General features: G+C 49.3%; 1 pseudogene; it reads left to right on the top strand.

The window, feature by feature from the left end:
- The first annotated feature begins 1 nt into the window (after position 1).
- LOC119967912 lies at positions 2 to 932 on the top strand (annotated as a pseudogene).
- Positions 933 to 23,214: the final 22,282 nt, after the last annotated feature.

Raw genomic sequence — 23,214 nt, 5'->3', positions numbered from 1 at the left:
CTTGGACCGCTACCTGTCTCTGTATAACGCATTGACTTACTATTCGGAAAGGACTGTTCGCCTATATCCACAGCATGTGGCTGTGGCCTGGGGGGTCTCACTCTGCCCTGGGCTACTTCCTATCCTGGGCTGGAACTGTCGAAGGATACATCCACCTGCAGCATCGTGAAGCCCTGACCAGGAGTAACTTGACTCTTCTGTCCATATCTTTCTTCTCATCTTCATCATCATGTTGCACTTTTACATTCAGATCTGCAGGATTGTGTGTCGACATGCCCAGCAGATCGCGCTGCAGCAACACTTCTTTGCCACCTCTTCCTACGTGACCACAAAGAAAAGTGTCTCCACTCTTGCCATCATCGTAGGCACCTTCGGGACAAGCTGGCTGCCTTTCGCTATTTACTGCCTGGTGGCCGATCAATCGGATCCGCCCGTGTACACGTACGCCACCCTGCTGCCTGCCACCTACAACTCCATGATCAACCCCATCATTTACGCTTTCAAGAACCAGCAGATCCAGAAAGCTACCTGGGTTTTATTTTGTGGCTGTTTCCAGTCCAACACCTCCTTCCACTCAAGGTCACCCAGTGATGTGTAGATGGCTGTGTCTGGCCTTATCGACGCCTTACTGCCCTCTTAACACCAGACCAGGGGCCAATTACATTTGGTCAGGTACTTCTTGCTGGATCCCACCTGTCTCGGCCGGTCGGCTCCTCCATTTCCATGCCAGGGCCCTGGCACTCCGATTGGCATGTTAGTTCACACTGCAGCCTTTTGTTTGGGTTCCAGGAGGTGTTGGGATGTAAGAGACCCGGCCAAGATGTGTAATCGTTTTCCAAACTAACCTCCACTCTCTACCATCCCAAACCACACGGCTCAATGCTGGAGACCTCAATCTGGTTTGCTGTGTCAGGGGGCCTTTTGGCAACCCCCCCCCCCCCCCCCACCCGGGGTGCACTGGTCTGATTGCAATTAGCCAGCCTGCTCCTCAAGGTCAAGATCTGCCCCCTCTATTGAAAGGGAATTTTGTCATCTGTGATCCATGCACCCCATTGTCCTTTCCACTGATTTACACAGAGTTAGACTGGTGCATCCATGAAGGTAGATCTGAAGTTTTGGTTATGGGGAGCAATTGGCCACCCATTTCGCAGTTCCAATTTATAAGTTTCATTCAAATCCAATGGGTGAGCTTTAGGTGCCAACAGCAGGCATCCTGGCTGGCTGGGGGTGTGCCAGGCTGCAGATAGTGGGGGGAAGGGGGTGGCCCAGGCAGCAGGAGCCAGGAGAACTACTTCCTCCTCATATATCTGAAAAATATCTCAATGTACCTGTGGCTGTTTACTGGGTGGCCAGACTCCCGACCAGACTGAACACAACAATCCCACACTGAGCAGGTCCACAGCATCTGTGGATGGAGACATTGAGATAATGTTTCAGACCCTTTCAAATCTGCAAACTCTCCGTCCAACCGTCCCTTAAAATTGCAATCGGAATATTAACCACCTTCCAACTCCAGCTCCTGTTCCAGATGCTGATCGACTCTCCCTCCCCCGCATCCCACTTTCTAAATGGTGAGGTGTGGGACTGTCAGCGGAGAGAGGAGTTTCCTTCACCATTTCAGTTTCCTTACCTGAACGGCAGTTCCGACAAATTAAATGTCACCCAAGGGCTCTGCAGAGGGTGTGTGTCCCCGGGACAATGTCAATTTCATCGACTCTCCACAAGAAACCTAGGAGGAACACACTTACCCGATGGAACTTGTTTAAAAAGTTCCAATTTCTCCAAAGTTACAGTCTAATGAACAACGCGATAAGTATTGAAATGAACAGGCACTTTATTTGTAGCTATCTGCTCCGCCCCTTTGGGTAAACTGTACTGTAAATATTGATGGCGGCCTGCGACATATTCTATTTTTGTGTATTAACTGTATTAATGTCGTGAATCCGAGTGCATATTTTGTTTACAGTGAAAATAAAGGTCTTTTGTACATGAACCATTCGTAATGACTGACTTATTGAGTGGTGAGCGATTCATCCCCATATTTCGCAACCTTGTGCAGTTTTTTAAAATAAATTTAGAGTGCCCAATTATTTGATTCCAATTAAGGGGCAATTTAGCATGGCCAATCCACCAATCCTGCACATCTTTGGGTTGTGGGGGTGAAACTCACGCAGACACGGGGAGAACGTGCAAAATCCACATGGACAGTGGGCTGGGATGGAACCCTCAGTGCTGTGAGGCAGCAGTGCTGGTGACAGCACGGTTGCACAGTGGTTAGCACTGTTGCTTCACAGCGCATGGGTCCCAGGTCCGATCCCGGCTTGGGTCACTGTGCGGAGTCTGCACGTTCTCACGTCTGCGTGGGTTTCCTCCAGATGCTCCGGTTTCCTCCCACAAATTCTGAAAGATGTGCAGTTAGGTGAATTGGACCTTCTGAATTCTCCCTCAGTGCACCTGAACAGGCGGCAAAATGTGGCGACGAGGGGATTTTCACAGTAGCTTCATTGCAGTGTTAATGTCAGCCGACTGGTGACAATAAAGATTATCATTATTATCCACTGCACCACCGTACCGCCCCCTTGTGCAGTTTTTAAGCAGATGTAAAGTTAAGACAGTAACACCCAGCGCCGGCCCTAGGGTTGCTGGCGCCCTGGGCAAGTTCAACTTCGGTGCCCTTGGGGGGGGCGGGGCCTAGAGGGGGGGGGGGCCGAGAGGGGGGGGGCCGGGGGGGGGGCGGGGGGCGGGCCCGAGGGGGGGGGGGGGGCGGGGGGCGGACCCGAGGGGGGGGGAGCGGACCGAGCGGGGGGGTGGACCGAGGGGGCGGAACGGGGGGGGCGGACAGAGGGGGGGGGCGCCCTAGGGGAGTGCGGCCACCCTGGGGGAGTGCGGCCACCGCGCATGCGCTGGTTGGCACCGGCCCAACAGCGCATGCGCGGGACCCGAGTCTCTGGCGCCCCCTAGCACATGGCGCCCCGGGCGACTGCCCGAGTTGCCGGTGCCTTGAGCCGGCCCTGGTAACACCATCCGAACCTTTGAAATCGATGCAGACTATGGGAATATTTTGTAACATGTCATTCAGACAGATTGAGTGCTCAGTAAACAGTGATGAGGTTGTTTACATTTTGGTCCGTGGGGTCACGACCTCACATTCGCAGGAACTCTGATGTTAGTCTGCAGACAACAGCGAATCACAACTGAGCAGCTGGAGACCGAATCAATGAACAAAGAAACAAACATCTGTCAATCAGGAAGTCCAAAGAACTATAAACCATTCAATCAACAATGTGAAGTTACCTGGCAGCTACACCAATATCAGCAGTACCCGCAATATTAAAATAAACATTTTTATTGCCATCTTGTTTCTAAAACCTTAAACATTAAAAACAAGCAATCGATAAAAATACTACATTATCATTGAGATCCACACTATAGTTGAAATCTTTCCAATAAGACCGGCTCAGAAGTTTGAATACATGCAGCTTCTCTGAAAGAAGAGAACCAGCCACAGAATGAACTACAACCACACACTGAACTACAGCCACACACTGAACTACAGCCACACACTGAACTACAGCCACACACTAAACTACAGCCACAGAATGAACTACAGCCACACACTGAACTACAGCCACACACTAAACTACAGCCACAGAATGAACTACAGCCACACACTGAACTACAGCCACTCACTGAACAACAGCCACAGAATGAACAACAACCACACACTGAACTACAGCCACACACTGAACTACAGCCACACACTAAACTACAGCCACAGAATGAACTACAACCGCACACTGAACTAAAGCCACACACTAAACTACAGCCAAACACTGAACTACAGCCACACAATGAACAATAGCCGCACAATGAACAATAGTCACACACTGAAGAGCCACAGAATGAACTACAGTCACACACTGAACTACAGCCACAGAATGAACTACACCCACACACTGAACAACAGCCACAGAATGAACTACAGCCACACACTGAACTACAGCCAAACACTGAACTACAGCCACACAATGAACAATAGTCACACACTGAACCCCTGTCACACACTGAACTACAGTCACACACTGAACTACAGTCACACACTGAACTACAGTCACACACTGAACTAGAGTCACACACTGAACTACAGTCACACACTGAACTACAACCACAGAATGAACTACAGCCACACACTGAACAACAGCCACAGAATGAACAACAGCCACACACTGAACTACAGCCAAACCCTGAACTACAGCCAAACCCTGAACTACAGCCACACACTGAACTACAGCCACTCAAAGAACTACATCCACACATTGAACTACAGCCACACAATGAACTCCAGCCACAGAATGAACTCCAGCCACAGAATGAACTCCAGCCACACACTGAACTCCAGCCACACACTGAACAACAGCCACAGAATGAATTACAGCCACACACTGAACTACAGCCACACACTGAACTACAGCCACACACTGAACTACAGCCACACACTGAACAATAGCCGCACAATGAACTGCACTCACACACTGAACTACTGTCACACACTGAACAGCCACACACTGAACTACAGCCACACACTGAACTACAGCCAAACCCTGAACTACAGCCACACACTGAACTACAGCCACACACTGAACTACAGCCACACACTGAACTACAGCCAAACACTGAACTACAGCCACACACTGAACTACAGCCAAACCCTGAACTACAGCCACACACTGAACTACAGCCACTCAAAGAACTACAGCCACTCAAAGAACTACAGCCACACACTGAACTACAGCCAAACACTGAACTACAGCCACACACTGAACTACAGCCAAACCCTGAACTACAGCCACACACTGAACTACAGCCACTCAAAGAACTACAGCCACTCAAAGAACTACAGCCACACATTGAACTACAGCCACACACTGAACAACAGCCACAGACTGAACAACAGCCACACACTGAACTCCAGCCACACACTGAACAACAGCCACACACTGAACAACAGCCACACACTGAACAACAGCCACACACTGAACTACAGCCACACACTGAACTACAGCCACACACTGAACTACAGCCACACACTGAACTACAGCCACACACTGAACTACAGCCACACACTGAACTACAGCCAAACCCTGAACTACAGCCACACAAAGAACTACAGCCACACACTGAACTTGCGCCACACACTGAACTACAGCCACACACTGAACTACAGCCACACACTGAACTACAGCCACACACTGAACTACAGCCACACACTGAACTACAGCCACACACTGAACTACAGCCACACACTGAACTACAGCCACACACTGAACTACAGCCACACACTGAACTACAGCCACACACTGAACTACAGCCAAACCCTGAACTACAGCCACACAAAGAACTACATCCACACATTGAACTACAGCCACACACTGAACAACAGCCACACAATGAACTACAGCCACACACTGAACAACAGCCACACACTGAACTACAACCACAGAATGAACTACAGCCACAGACTGAACTTGCGCCACACACTGAACTACAGCCACACACTGAACTACAGCCACACACTGAACTACAGCCACACACTGAACTACAGCCACACACTGAACTACAGCCACACACTGAACTACAGCCACACACTGAACTACAGCCACACACTGAACTACAGCCACACACTGAACTACAGCCAAACCCTGAACTACAGCCACACAAAGAACTACATCCACACATTGAACTACAGCCACACACTGAACAACAGCCACACAATGAACTACAGCCACACACTGAACAACAGCCAAACCCTGAACTACAGCCACACACTGAACTACAGCCACACACTGAATTACAGCCACACACTGAACTACAGCCACACACTGAACTACAGCCACACACTGAACAACAGCCAAACCCTGAACTACAGCCACACACTGAACTACAGCCACACACTGAACTACATCCACACAATGAACAATAGCCGCACACTGAACTACAGCCACACACTGAACAACAGCCACACAATGAACTACAGCCACACACTGAACTACAGCCACACACTGAACTACAGCCACGCACTGAACTACAGCCACACACTGAACTACAGCCACGCACTGAACTACAGCCACGCACTGAACTACAGCCACACACTGAACTACAGCCAAACCCTGAACTACAGCCACACACTGAACTACAGCCAGACACTGAACTACAGCCTAACACTGAGCTACAGCCACACAATGAACAATAGCCGCACAATGAACTGCACTCACACACTGAACTACTGTCACACACTGAACAGCCACACACTGAACTACAGCCAAACCCTGAACTACAGCCACACACTGAACTACAGACAAACCCTGAACTACAGCCACACACTGAACTACAGCCACGCACTGAACTACAGCCACACACTGAACTACAGCCACACACTGAACTACAGCCACACACTGAACTACTGTCACACACTGAACTACAGCCACACACTGAACTACAGCCACACACTGAACTACAGCCACACACTGAACTACAGCCACACACTGAACAACAGCCACACACTGAACTCCAGCCACACACTGAACAACAGCCACACACTGAACTGCAGCCACACACTGAACTACAGCCACTCACTGAACTACAGCCACACACTGAACTACAGCCAAACACTGAACTACAGCCAAACACTGAGCTACAGCCACACAATGAACAATAGCCGCACAATGAACTGCACTCACACACTGAACTACTGTCACACACTGAACAGCCACACACTGAACTACAGCCAAACCCTGAACTACAGCCACACACTGAACTACAGCCAAACCCTGAACTACAGCCACACACTGAACTTCAGCCAAACCCTGAACTACAGCCACACACTGAACTACAGCCACACACTGAACTACAGCCACACACTGAACTACAGCCACACACTGAACTACTGTCACACACTGAACAACAGCCACAGACTGAACAACAGCCACACACTGAACAACAGCCACACACTGAATAACACCAACAGGATTAACTATAGCCATACAATGAACTACAGCCAAACCCTGAACTACAGCCACACACTGAACTACAGCCACACACTGAACTACAGCCACACACTGAACTACAGCCACACACTGAACTACAGCCACACACTGAACTACAGCCACACACTGAACTACAGCCACACATTGAACTACAGCCACACATTGAACTATAGCCACACACTGAACTACAGCCACACAATGAACTACAGCCACAAACTGAACTATAGCCACACACTGAACTACAGCCACAGAATGAACTACAGCCACAGAATGAACTACAGCCACACACTGAACTACAGCCACACAATGAACTACAGCCACACACTGAACTACAGCCACACAATGAACTACAGCCACACAATGAACTACAGCCACACAATGAACTACAGCCATACATTGAATTACAACCAAACAATTAACCACAGCCACACACTGAACTACACCGACAATGCGAACTACAGCCACAGAATGAGCTGCAGACAGACACTGAACTACAGCCACAGAATGAACTACAACCACACACTGAACTACAGCCAAATACTGAACTACAGCCACAGAATGAGCTGCAGACAGACACTGAACTACAGCCACAGAATGAACTACAACCACACACTGAACTACAGCCAAATACTGAACTACAGCCACAGAATGAGCTGCAGACAGACACTGAACTACAGCCACACACTGAACTACAGCCACACACTGAACTACAGCCACACACTGAACTACAGCCACACACTGAACTACATCCACACAATGAACAATAGCCGCACACTGAACTACAGCCACACACTGAACAACAGCCACACAATGAACTACAGCCACACACTGAACTACAGCCACACACTGAACTGCAGCCACACACTGAACTACAGCCACGCACTGAACTACAGCCACACACTGAACTACAGCCACGCACTGAACTACAGCCACACACTGAACTACAGCCACACACTGAACTACAGCCACACATTGAACTACAGCCACACATTGAACTATAGCCACACACTGAACTACAGCCACACACTGAACTACAGCCACACACTGAACTACCGCCACACACTGAACTACAGCCACTCAATGAACTACAGCCACAAACTGAACTACAGTCACACACTGAACTACAGCCACTCAATGAACTACAGCCACAAACTGAACTATAGCCACACACTGAACTACAGCCACAGAATGAACTACAGCCACAGAATGAACTACAGCCACACAATGAACTACAGCCACACACTGAACTACAGCCACACAATGAACTACAGCCACACATTGAACTACAGCCACACATTGAACTACAGCCACACACTGAACTACAGCCACACAATGAACTACAGCCACACAATGAACTACAGCCATACATTGAATTACAACCAAACAATTAACCACAGCCACACACTGAACTACACCGACAATGCGAACTACAGCCACAGAATGAGCTGCAGACAGACACTGAACTACAGCCACAGAATGAACTACAACCACACACTGAACTACAGCCAAATACTGAACTACAGCCACAGAATGAGCTGCAGACAGACACTGAACTACAGCCACACACTGAACTACAGCCACACACTGAACTACAGCCACACACTGAACTACAGCCACACACTGAACTACATCCACACAATGAACAATAGCCGCACACTGAACTACAGCCACACACTGAACAACAGCCACACAATGAACTACAGCCACACACTGAACTACAGCCACACACTGAACTGCAGCCACACACTGAACTACAGCCACGCACTGAACTACAGCCACACACTGAACTACAGCCACGCACTGAACTACAGCCACGCACTGAACTACAGCCACACACTGAACTACAGCCAAACCCTGAACTACAGCCACACACTGAACTACAGCCAGACACTGAACTACAGCCAAACACTGAGCTACAGCCACACAATGAACAATAGCCGCACAATGAACTGCACTCACACACTGAACTACTGTCACACACTGAACAGCCACACACTGAACTACAGCCAAACCCTGAACTACAGCCACACACTGAACTACAGACAAACCCTGAACTACAGCCACACACTGAACTACAGCCACGCACTGAACTACAGCCACACACTGAACTACAGCCACACACTGAACTACAGCCACACACTGAACTACAGCCACACACTGAACTACAGCCACACACTGAACTACAGCCACACACTGAACTACAGCCACACACTGAACTACAGCCACACACTGAACAACAGCCACACACTGAACAACAGCCACACACTGAACTCCAGCCACACACTGAACAACAGCCACACACTGAACTACAGCCACACACTGAACTACAGCCACTCACTGAACTACAGCCACACACTGAACTACAGCCAAACACTGAACTACAGCCAAACACTGAGCTACAGCCACACAATGAACAATAGCCGCACAATGAACTGCACTCACACACTGAACTACTGTCACACACTGAACAGCCACACACTGAACTACAGCCAAACCCTGAACTACAGCCACACACTGAACTACAGCCAAACCCTGAACTACAGCCACACACTGAACTTCAGCCAAACCCTGAACTACAGCCACACACTGAACTACAGCCACACACTGAACTACAGCCACACACTGAACTACAGCCACACACTGAACTACTGTCACACACTGAACAACAGCCACAGACTGAACAACAGCCACACACTGAACAACAGCCACACACTGAATAACACCAACAGGATTAACTATAGCCATACAATGAACTACAGCCAAACCCTGAACTACAGCCACACACTGAACTACAGCCACACACTGAACTACAGCCACACACTGAACTACAGCCACACACTGAACTACAGCCACACACTGAACTACAGCCACACACTGAACTACAGCCACACACTGAACTACAGCCACAGACTGAACAACAGCCACACACTGAACTACAGCCACTCAATGAACTACAGCCACACACTGAACTACAGCCACACACTGAACTACAGCCACTCAATAAACTACAGCCACACACTGAACTACAGCCACTCAATGAACTACAGCCACACACTGAACTACAGCCACACACTGAACTACAGCCACACACTGAACTACAGCCACACACTGAACTACAGCCACACACTGAACTACAGCCACACACTGAACTACAGCCACACACTGAACTACAGCCACACATTGAACTACAGCCACACATTGAACTATAGCCACACACTGAACTACAGCCACACACTGAACTACAGCCACACACTGAACTACCGCCACACACTGAACTACAGCCACTCAATGAACTACAGCCACAAACTGAACTACAGTCACACACTGAACTACAGCCACTCAATGAACTACAGCCACAAACTGAACTATAGCCACACACTGAACTACAGCCACAGAATGAACTACAGCCACAGAATGAACTACAGCCACACAATGAACTACAGCCACACACTGAACTACAGCCACACAATGAACTACAGCCACACATTGAACTACAGCCACACATTGAACTACAGCCACACACTGAACTACAGCCACACAATGAACTACAGCCACACAATGAACTACAGCCATACATTGAATTACAACCAAACAATTAACCACAGCCACACACTGAACTACACCGACAATGCGAACTACAGCCACAGAATGAGCTGCAGACAGACACTGAACTACAGCCACAGAATGAACTACAACCACACACTGAACTACAGCCAAATACTGAACTACAGCCACAGAATGAGCTGCAGACAGACACTGAACTACAGCCACACACTGAACTACAGCCACACACTGAACTACAGCCACACACTGAACTACAGCCACACACTGAACTACAGCCACACATTGAACTATAGCCACACACTGAACTACAGCCACTCAATAAACTACAGCCACTCAATAAACTACAGCCACACACTGAACTACAGCCACTCAATGAACTACAGCCACACAATGAACTACAGCCACACAATGAACTATAGCCACACACTGAACTACAGCCACACACTGAACTACAGCCACACATTGAACTACAGCCACACATTGAACTACAGCCACACATTGAACTATAGCCACACACAGAACTACAGCCACTCAATAAACTACAGCCACTCAATAAACTACAGCCACTCAATAAACTACAGCCACACACTGAACTACAGCCACTCAATGAACTACAGCCACAAACTGAACTATAGCCACACACTGAACTATAGCCACACACTGAACTACAGCCACACACTGAACTACAGCCACACATTGAACTACAGCCACACATTGAACTACAGCCACACATTGAACTATAGCCACACACTGAACTACAGCCACACACTGAACTACAGCCACACACTGAACTACAGCCACACACTGAACTACAGCCACTCAATGAACTACAGCCACAAACTGAACTACAGTCACACACTGAACTACAGCCACACACTGAACTACAGCCACACACTGAACTACAGTCACAAACTGAACTACAGTCACACACTGAACTACAGCCACTCAATGAACTACAGCCACAAACTGAACTATAGCCACACACTGAACTACAGCCACAGAATGAACTACAGCCACACATTGAACTACAGTCACACACTGAACTACAGCTACACAATGAACTACAGCCACACAATGAACTACAGCCATACATTTAATTACAACCAAACAATTAACCACAGCCACACACTGAACTACACCGACAATGCGAACTACAGCCACAGAATGAGCTGCAGACAGACACTGAACTACAGCTACAGAATGAACTACAACCACACACTGAACTACAGCCAAATACTGAACTACAGCCACAGAATGAACTACAGCCACACACTGAACTACAGACACACACAACACTACAGCCACACACTGAACTACAGCCACACACTGAACTACAGCCACAAACTGAACTACAGTCACACACTGAACTACAGCCACTCAATGAACTACAGCCACAAACTGAACTATAGCCACACACTGAACTACAGCCACAGAATGAACTACAGCCACACATTGAACTACAGTCACACACTGAACTACAGCTACACAATGAACTACAGCCACACAATGAACTACAGCCATACATTGAATTACAACCAAACAATTAACCACAGCCACACACTGAACTACACCGACAATGCGAACTACAGCCACAGAATGAGCTGCAGACAGACACTGAACTACAGCCACAGAATGAACTACAACCACACACTGAACTACAGCCACACACTGAACTACAACCACACACTGAACTACAGCCAAATACTGAACTACAGCCACAGAATGAACTACAGCCACAGAATGAACTACAGCCACACACTGAACTACAGCCACTCAATAAACTACAGCCACTCAATAAACTACAGCCACTCAATAAACTACAGCCACACACTGAACTACAGCCACACACTGAACTACAGCCACACACTGAACTACAGCCTCACACTGAACTACAGCCTCACACTGAACTACAGCCTCACACTGAACTACAGCCACTCAATGAACTACAGCCGTAAACTGAACTACAGCCACACACTGAACTAGTCACTCAATGAACTACAGCCACAGAATGAACTACAACCACAGAATGAACTACAGCCACACACTGAACTACAGCCACACACTGAACTACAACGACACACTGAACTACAGCCAAATACTGAACTACAGCCACAGAATGAACTACAGCCACACACTGAACTACAGCCACACACTGAACTACAGCCACACACTGAACTACAGCCACACACTGAACTACAGCCACACACTGAACTACAGCCACACACTGAACTACAGCCACACACTGAACTACAGCCACTCAATAAACTACTGCCACTCAATAAACTACAGCCACACACTGAACTACAGCCACACACTGAACTACAGCCACACACTGAACTACAGCCACACACTGTACAACAGCCACACACTGAACTACAGCCACACACTGAACTACAGCCACACACTGAACTACAGCCACACACTGAACTACAGCCACAGAATGAACTCCAGCCACACACTGAACTACAGCCACACACTGAACTACAGCCACACACTGAACTACAGCCACACACTGAACTACAGCCACACACTGATCTACAGCCACACATTGAACTACAGCCACACACTGAACTACAGCCACTCAATAAACTACAGCCACACACTGAACTACAGCCACAAACTGAACTACAGCCACACACTGAACTACAGCCACTCAATGAACTACAGCCACACACTGAACTACAGCCACTCAATGAACTACAGCCACAAACTAAACTACAGTCACACACTGAACTACAGCCACTCAATGAACTACAGCCACAAACTGAACTATAGCCACACACTGAACTACAGCCACAGAATGAACTACAGCCACAAAATGAACTACAGCCACACAATGAACTACAGCCACAGAATTAACTACAGCCACACACTGAACTACAGCCACACAATGAACTACAGCCACACATTGAACTACAGCCAAACACTGAGCTACAGCCACACAATGAACTACAGCCACACTATGAACTACAGCCACACATTGAACTACAGCCAAACACTGAGCTACAGCCACACACTGAACTACAGCCACACAATGAACTACAGCCACACATTGAACTACAGCCAAACACTGAGCTACAGCCACACACTGAACTACAGCCACACAATGAACTACAGCCACACATTGAACTACAGCCACACATTGAACTACAGCCACACATTGAATTACAACCAAACAATTAACCACAGCCACACACTGAACTACAGCCACACACTGTACAACAGCCACACACTGAACTACAGCCACACACTGAACTACAGCCACACACTGAACTACAGCCACAGAATGAACTCCAGCCACACACTGAACTACAGCCACACACTGAACTACAGCCACACACTGAACTACAGCCACACACTGAACTACAGCCACACACTGATCTACAGCCACACATTGAACTACAGCCACACACTGAACTACAGCCACTCAATAAACTACAGCCACACACTGAACTACAGCCACAAACTGAACTACAGCCACACACTGAACTACAGCCACTCAATGAACTACAGCCACACACTGAACTACAGCCACTCAATGAACTACAGCCACAAACTAAACTACAGTCACACACTGAACTACAGCCACTCAATGAACTACAGCCACAAACTGAACTATAGCCACACACTGAACTACAGCCACAGAATGAACTACAGCCACAAAATGAACTACAGCCACACAATGAACTACAGCCACAGAATTAACTACAGCCACACACTGAACTACAGCCACACAATGAACTACAGCCACACATTGAACTACAGCCAAACACTGAGCTACAGCCACACAATGAACTACAGCCACACTATGAACTACAGCCACACATTGAACTACAGCCAAACACTGAGCTACAGCCACACACTGAACTACAGCCACACAATGAACTACAGCCACACATTGAACTACAGCCAAACACTGAGCTACAGCCACACACTGAACTACAGCCACACAATGAACTACAGCCACACAATGAACTACAGCCACACATTGAACTACAGCCACACATTGAACTACAGCCACACATTGAATTACAACCAAACAATTAACCACAGCCACACACTGAACTACACCGACAACGCGAACTACAGCCACAGAATGAGCTGCAGACAGACACTGAACTACAGCCACAGAATGAACTACAACCACACACTGAACTACAGCCACACACTGAACTACAACCACACACTGAACTACAGCCAAATACTGAACTACAGCCACAGAATGAACTACAGCCACACACTGAACTACAGCCACACACTGAACTACAGCCACACAATGAACTACACCGACAACGTGAACTACAGCCACAGAATGAGCTGCAGACAGACACTGAACTACAGCCACACACTGAACTACAGCCACACAATGAACTACAGCGACAACGTGAACTACAGCCACAGAATGAGCTTCAGACAGACACTGAACTACAGCCACACACTGAACTACAGCCACACACTGAGCTACAGCCACACACTGAACTACAGCCACACACTGAACTACATCCACACACTGAACTACAGCCACACACTGAACTACAGCCACACACTGAACTACAGCCACACACTGAACTACAGCCAAATACTGAACTACAGCCACAGAATGAACTACAGCCACACACTGAACTACAGCCACAGAATGAACTACAGCCAAACACTGAACTACAGCCACACACTGAACTACAGCCACACACTGAACTACAGCCACACACTGAGCTACAGCCACACACTGAACTACCGCCACACACTGAACTACAGCCACACACTGAACTACAGCCACACACTGAACTACAGCCACAGAATGAACTACAGCCAAACACTGAACTACAGCCACACACTGAACTACAGCCACACACTGAACTACAGCCACAGAATGAACTACAGCCAAACACTGAACTACAGCCACACACTGAACTACAGCCACACATTGAACTACAGCCACAGAATGAACTACAGCCACAGAATGAACTACAGCCAAACACTGAACTACAGCCACACACTGAACTACAGCCACACACTGAACTACAGCCACACACTGAACTACAGCCACAGAATGAACTACAGCCACACACTGAACTACAGCCACACACTGAACTACAGCCACACAATGAACTACAGCGACAACGTGAACTACAGCCACAGAATGAGCTTCAGACAGACACTGAACTACAGCCACACACTGAACTACAGCCACACACTGAGCTACAGCCACACACTGAACTACAGCCACAGAATGAACTACAGCCAAACACTGAACTACAGCCACACACTGAACTACAGCCACAGAATGAACTACAGCCACAGAATGAACTACAGCCAAACACTGAACTACAGCCACACACTGAACTACAGCCACACAATGAACAATAGCCGCACACTGAACTACAGCCACACACTGAACTACAGCCACACACTGAACTACAGCCACACACTGAACTACAGCCACACAATGAACTACAGCCATAGAATGGCTCATTGTAAACCGGAGTAAGCGAGCAGACCCCTCGAAAGGGCTACAGCACTGCCCACCATCCCTTTGCGAGTATGATGAACACTACCACATTTTGGAGCAAAGCTGGATTGTTTTTATATTGCCACCAGGACTGGCCATCCACAGTGAATCCCATCTTAATGTTTTATTCCCTCTAAAATATACTTTATTGGTAAAAGTATATTACATAACAGTCCGAAGTTCACATTACATAAGGACAAGTCGTACAACACCAGGTTAATGTAGAACAGGTTTATTTAATAGGGTACTGGGACAGTAGCAGCAGCAACCTGGGAGGGTGGGGGGGGGGGGGGGGGGGACGTTGATTATGTTGGCTTATTTTATTTAAATTTGATTTATTTAATTTTAATTTATGGTTAAGTTCTCTTGTTGGGGCGGGGGGGTGTGTGATACATGTGATGCTACGGTATGGGGGGGAATTGTGGGTGTTATGGGGCTGTTAGTTGCATATTACTGCTTTTTGCTATACTTGTTATATTTTTATATTTTCTGTAAAAAATTCCAATAAAAATTATTTTTTTAAAAAAAGAACAGATTTATTTGGAATAATTAGCTTTCGGAGCGCAGCTCCTTCTTCACCTGAGGCAGGAGCTGTGCTCCGAAAGCTAGTTATTCCAAACAAACATTTTGAACTTTAACCTGGTGTTGTAAGACTTTTTACTGTGCCCACCCCACTCCAATGCCTGCATCTCCACATCACATTACATAAGGAACAAACCAAGTCCGTTTTTCCCCCAATATCGTATGTTACTCACTATTTTACAATTAAAGTTAACAGTTAACATGTCAAAAATACAATCCGAGGGGTTTTACCCGGCGTCCAGCTCCTCAGCGGCCTTTTCTGTCCCTTTGCAATGGCTGGAATGCCATCTTGTTGTTTGTACATCTCCCCATTTTGGCGATAGAAAAAAACTGATTGTGGCTAAGAACCGGGAGAGTTATTATGTGAAAAAGTGACTCACTCTGAAGGGAAATATGTTTTTCAATTAAAAGCACCACAGGGATCTAACATTTCAAACTCTCCTCCAGGTAGCCATGACGGCGAACTTAATGTAAATACCTCCTAAAGTGTGTCTAAAGTAACTACTCAGCTTGCGAGCCCCAACTGATCTATTTACACAGCTGCTATATGAGGAACATTCTTCATTGTCTAGGATGAGGTCTTGGTATGCCACAGCTATGGAGCAAGTGCTGTAAAATGGGATCAGGTTAGGTGCTTGATGGCCAACAGGGGCATGATGGGCCAAAGGGCTTCTTTCCATGCTGTGTGACTCTATCGATGACTTAATGACATTTTTCACAAACTATTTTCTAAACCATTTGATCAATAATGTAAGTCCTTCCTCCACTCCAATCTCCTCCCCTTGTATCCTTGATAAATATTAGAATTAATTACTGGACTATGCAGCACAGAGAGAGACCATTTGGCCCAACAAGTCTGTGCTGCTGTTTACAGTCCTTCTGAGTCTCCTCCATTCCATCTATCTCATCTCAGCCTGTGAGAATATCCTTCTATCCCCTCTGTTCCCATGGTTCCTTCATGGTTCCTTCTGACAGCATCCAAGCTATTTTCCTCAGTCAGTGAAGTGAATTCCTCACGATTGGATTTATTACTAACGATCCTGGCACCGGTATTAGATTCTCCCACAAGCGGAAGGATTCTTACCACATCTACCTGACCATATCCGGCATCATTTTAAAAGATCAATTGATAATATTGGTATGAATCTGAGGATTCTGATTCCAAGTTTGTTTGGGAATATTCCTTCTTGTAATATAGAAAAGCATAAATTCCACTTATATATGAGGAAAGTGGGAGAGCAGCACCAGACATGTCTAAATCAATGAGGTGCCTGTAATATCCTGCATGGAACTTAGGGGGCGGGTACGATTATCTTCCCCGTGGTTCTTGCCGAGTCCGAGCACCCCCGCTGGGAGCGGGCGGGGGGCAGGGGGGGGGGGGGGGGGGGGGGGGGGGGGGTGTAAAGCACCGACCAGAGAGAGAGAGACCCAGAATGGATCTACCAGGAAGTGCATGTACCGTATTGTAAATAAGTCAAAGTTCTTTATTTTACTTGGTGTGGTCTCCCAGTGTCCCAGTGGTTAACACTGTTGCTTCACAGCGCCAAGGACCCAGGTTCAATTCCCGGCTTGGGTCTCTGTCTATGCGGAATCTGCGCATTTTCCCCGTGTCTGCGTGGGTTTCCTCTGGCTGCTCTGGTTTCCTCCCACAAATCCCGAAAGACATGCTGTTGGGTAATTTGGACATTTTCAATTCTCCCTCCGTGTACCCGAACAGGCGCCGGAATGTGGTGACTAGGGGCTTTTCACAGTAACTTTGTTGCAGTGTGAATGTAAGCCTACTTGTGGCAATAAAGATGATGATTATTATTATTATTCAACAGGTCCCTCCCCCTTCCCCCCCTTCCCCTCCCCCTTCCCCTCCCCCCTTCCCCCCTCCCCTCCCCCTTCCCCTCCCCCTTCCCCCCCTCCCCTCCCCCTTCCCCCCCTCCCCTCCCCCTTCCCCCCTCCCCCTTCCCCCTTCCCCCTCCCCCATTCCCCCCTCCCCTTCCCCTCCCCCTCCCCCATTCCCCCCTCCCCTTCCCCTCCCCCTCCCCCTCTCCCCCCCCTCCCCCTCTCCCCCTCCCTCCCCCCCTCACCCTCCCCCCTCCCTCCACCCCCCCTCCCTCCACCCCCCCTCCCCCTCCCCCCTCCCTCCACCCCCCTCCCCCTCCCCCTCCCTCCCCCCCTCCCCTCCCCCCCTTCCCCTCCCCCCTCCCCCCCTTCCCCTCCCCCCTCCCCCCCTCCCCCTCCCCCTCCCCCTCCCCCTCCCCCCTCCCCCCCTCCCCCCCTCCCCCTCCCCCCCCAAAAAAAAAAAATATTATTCAACAGGCGATGCGAGGTAAACTGGTTTGCTGTCCATGCTGTGAACTACTCGGCTGAACCACCTCCCTGACTTTCTGGACCCAGGTTGGGACTAATTATTTCACCATGCCTCTGTTTCGGTGATTAGATGCAGTTGACGTCATTGCTGAAGGCTGGAACCAGTGCGTAGAAAGAATACGTTACTTCTTCCGGGCCAACAACATCACGGCAAAGTAGTGCCACATGGCCATACTGTTTCTTTCCCCCTTTTTTTTAAAACTTTAGAGTACCCAATTCATTTTTTCCAATTAAGAGGCAATTTAGCATGGCCAATCCACCTACCCTGCACATCTTTGGGTTGTGGGGGAGAAACCCACGCAGACACAGGGAGAATGTGCAAACTCCACACGGACAGTGACCCAGAGCCGGGATCGAACCTGGGACCTCAGCGCCTTGAGGCAGCAGTGCTAACCACTGCGCCACCGTGCTGCCCTACGTCATACTGTTGATAACCCGCAGGGCACACACGTTTGGGGTGGTCAGGAGTCTAACGTAACCTGTGCTGTCAGATACACGCTCATTCGTCTAATACATGACACCTGCGGTGCAACACTTTAACCTGACCATGTCAGTGATATTTCAAAGATATAATTTTAATATGATGGAAAGGTCCCCCAGTTAGTGAGTCACAAGTTCATATCACGGCTACGGAAGGTGGCCAAGTTTTGTGAGCATGGAACTGCTTTAACCGATATGCTCTGCAATCGTTTGGTCTGTGGTATAAATAATATGGAAACACAAAAAAAACTTTGGGGTGAACCCTCCCTGACTTTTCAACAGACGCTACAGATCTCATTGTCCTGAAAGCGTGTGGAACACGCCATCAAAGAAATACAAGGGATGGGGTGTCACCCCTCACGGGGTATCCCCACAGCCCAAACTGACCGCCACAACAGGGTCGGCCGTTGAGATGTGGGACATCTGGAACTCAGCTGAAGAAGATTCCGGACAATGTGTGGCCGCCAGCCGAGGTAGGCGTCAGCCCCGGGGCCAGGCCTTGCATCTAGATGAGCCAGAAGAGGCAGAGGATGAAGCAGAGATGCAGTTAAATTGTTTGGCAGCACCCTGTGTGACCCAATTCATGTTCTGATACAGGTAAATGGCCATATGCCCCAGGCGGAATTGGATATAGAGCTGCCGTTTCTGTGGTGGCACCTTTGATCTTACTAAATGGGATATGCACAGTTTGAGTTTGGCTGACACGGCGGCTCGTTTCCCCACTTGTACTGGGGAGTGACTGAATATTGTGGCAATGCCACTTACTCCGTAGTTCATGCGCACCAATCAGTTCACCTTCCCCTCATTGTTGTGAAAGGAAGTGGCCTTAGCCTGCTAGGCCACAATTGGGTACACCAGCTGCAGTTAGATTGGCAACATACCCTGCAAAGTAAAAATTCTGGGAGAAGTTATGTCTGGTGGCCGGAGTTGGACACAGATATCGAAACTTTGGCTCAACAGTGCTCCATCTGTCAAGAGCAGCAGATTGTCCCCACGGAGGCACCCAACACCCCTGGGAGTGGCCAGGGGACATTAAAGCCGATTTTGCCAATCCATCCCTGGTTTTGATGTTTCTGATCCTGGTGGATGCCCATTCCAAGTGGCTGGAGGTCACAAGATGGTGACAATCACCTCCCAGGTGACCGTTGAGCGATTGCACATTTCCTTTTTCCACTCATGGAATCCCTAATGTGCTCACAACAGCCTCTTCCACAAGTGAAGAATTTGCCGCTTTCGTGAAAGGCAATGTGATTCGACATGTCTGCAGTGCCCCATACCCTCTGGCATCAAATAGCTTGGTAGAGAGGGCCGTGCAGATGGCTAAATGGGGGCTAAAGGAGCAAACTTCGGGCTCGATGAACACCAGGCTGGCACATTTTGTATTCTCGTACATTTTGTGTTATCGCACGCGGTAACTGGGGTGGTCCCCGCTGAGATGCTCATGGGTCATAGGCTTCGTGCCCAACTCAGTTTGATTCTCCCAGACATCGGTGCAAAGATGTGCTGTAACCAGGAGTTGCCCAGCTGGCATCGACCTCTCTGATACTTTGAACGACAGTGCTCGCTGGCTATCTGGGATTATTGTCCATCAAACAGGACCAGTGCCTTACCAGTTAGGGTCCAGGGGCAGCTAATGAGATGGCATTTGGATCATATTCACTCAGAGGTTGGTCCCTCATGAGGTTCCTCGGAGGAATCCTGTCCTGGGTCCTCGGACTCCATTGCCGAAACAGCCCGCTGTGACTCCTCCAGTCTGTGTCAATGCCGACATGCCCAACATTGTAGCTTCAGATTCAGATATTACATGTATGCTAACCAGTGCAAGGAGCATGTGATAGACAGAGCTCATGGATCCTATAACCAATAGATTAAAGTTTGGCAGTCTTTGCCACATCCAGTCCAGAATGATGTTGGACAATTTAACAACTAACTGGAGGAGGAGGCTACCCAAATATCACTATCCTCAAAAGTAGAGGATCCAATCAGGTCAGTGCAAACAACAAGGCTGAAACATCTGCAACCAGCTGTGGCCAGACGTGGCCAGTGGATGTCATCCTGAGCATCCCAACATTCATTGCCCATCCCGAATTGTCCTTGGGAAGGTGCTGAGCTGCCTTCTTGAACAACTACAGTTCATGTGGTGTAGGTACATCTAGAGTGCTGTTAGAGAAGGTGTTCCTGAACTTGACCCAGCCATGTTGAAGGAACGGCCAATAAATTCCCAAGTCAAATTACACCACAGGGACAGCCAGGGTTCAAAAGGCAGCTGTGTCCCACCTTCTCAAGGGAAAATAGGGATGGAGAATAAAAGCTGATGGAGCCAGAGACACACATTCCGTTAAAGAATTACATAAAACACCATTCCCGCTCGAAGCAAGAATTGGTTACAGGAAATGAATTATCCTTGTGGCCACACGCAGGGAAATGTGCCAGTGAAACTGCCAGTTCCCAGAAACAGCAAGGTGACTGAGCTGCCAATTAGACACTTTTTGCTGCTGTTCAGAGTGACTATCCGCAGGCAGGTAGTTATGTCGGGTGAAGAATCTGCACCGTCACTTATACACAGTGTGTGCATTGGAAACCAGCCAACAACGTGTCACCATGCAGTGATAAAGACCTCATTTACTCTATACTGTCACCCTCCCACACACCGTGACACAGAGAGAACCGCACACTCCCCCTCCCCCCGCAACGCAACCCACCAACCCTGACAGCCCAACTCCCCCAGCCCTGACTCCCCCAAACCCTGAACACCCCCAGCCCTGACCCCCCCAAACCCTGACCCCCGAGCCCTGACCCCCCCAAACCCTGACCCCCCCCAGCCCTGACTCCCCCAAACCCTGACCGCCACCTCCCCAGCCCTGACCCCCCAAACCCTGAACACCCCCAGCCCTCACCCCCCCAAACCCTGACCCCCCAGCCCTGACACCCCCAGCCCTGATCCCCCAAACCCTGAACACCCCCAGCCCTCACCCCCCCAAACCCTGACCCCCCAGCCCTGACACCCCCAGCCCTGATCCCCCAAACCCTGAACACCCCCAGCCCTGACCCCCACAAACCCTGACCTCCCCAAACCCTGACCCCCCGAGCCCTGACCCCCCCAAACCCTGACCCCCCCAGCCCTGACCACCCCAAACTCTGACCCGCCCAGCCCAGCCCTGACCCCCCACAAACCCTGACCCCCCACAGCCCTGACCCCCAAACCCTGACCCCCCAAACCCTGACCCCCCCAGCTCTGACCCCCCTAGCCCTGACCCCCCTAGCCCTGACCCCCTAGCCCTGACCCCCAAACCCTGACCCCCCAAACCTTGACCCCCAGCCCTGACCCCCAAACCCTGACCACCCCAAACCCTGAGCCCCCAGCCCTGACCTCCCCTAGCCCTGGCCCCCAAACCCTGACCACCCCAAACCCTTACCCCCAAACCCTGACCCTCCAAACCCTGACCCCCCCAGCCCTGACCCCTCCAGCCCTGACCCCCCCAGCCCTGACCCCCCAAACCCTGACTCCCAAACCCTGACCCCCCAGCCCTGACCCCGCAAACCCTGACCGCCCCAGCCGACCCCCCAAACCCTGACCGCCCCAGCCGACCCCCCAAACACTGACCCCCCTAGCCCTGACCCCCAAACCCTGACCTCCCCAGCCCTGACCCCCCAAACCCTGACCCCCCAAACACT

Source organism: Scyliorhinus canicula, chromosome 6 (genome assembly GCF_902713615.1).
Source record: "Scyliorhinus canicula chromosome 6, sScyCan1.1, whole genome shotgun sequence".
Lineage (NCBI taxonomy): Eukaryota > Metazoa > Chordata > Chondrichthyes > Carcharhiniformes > Scyliorhinidae > Scyliorhinus > Scyliorhinus canicula.
Note: the sequence above shows the minus strand (reverse complement) of the source record. Positions and strands in the feature narration are given on the sequence as shown.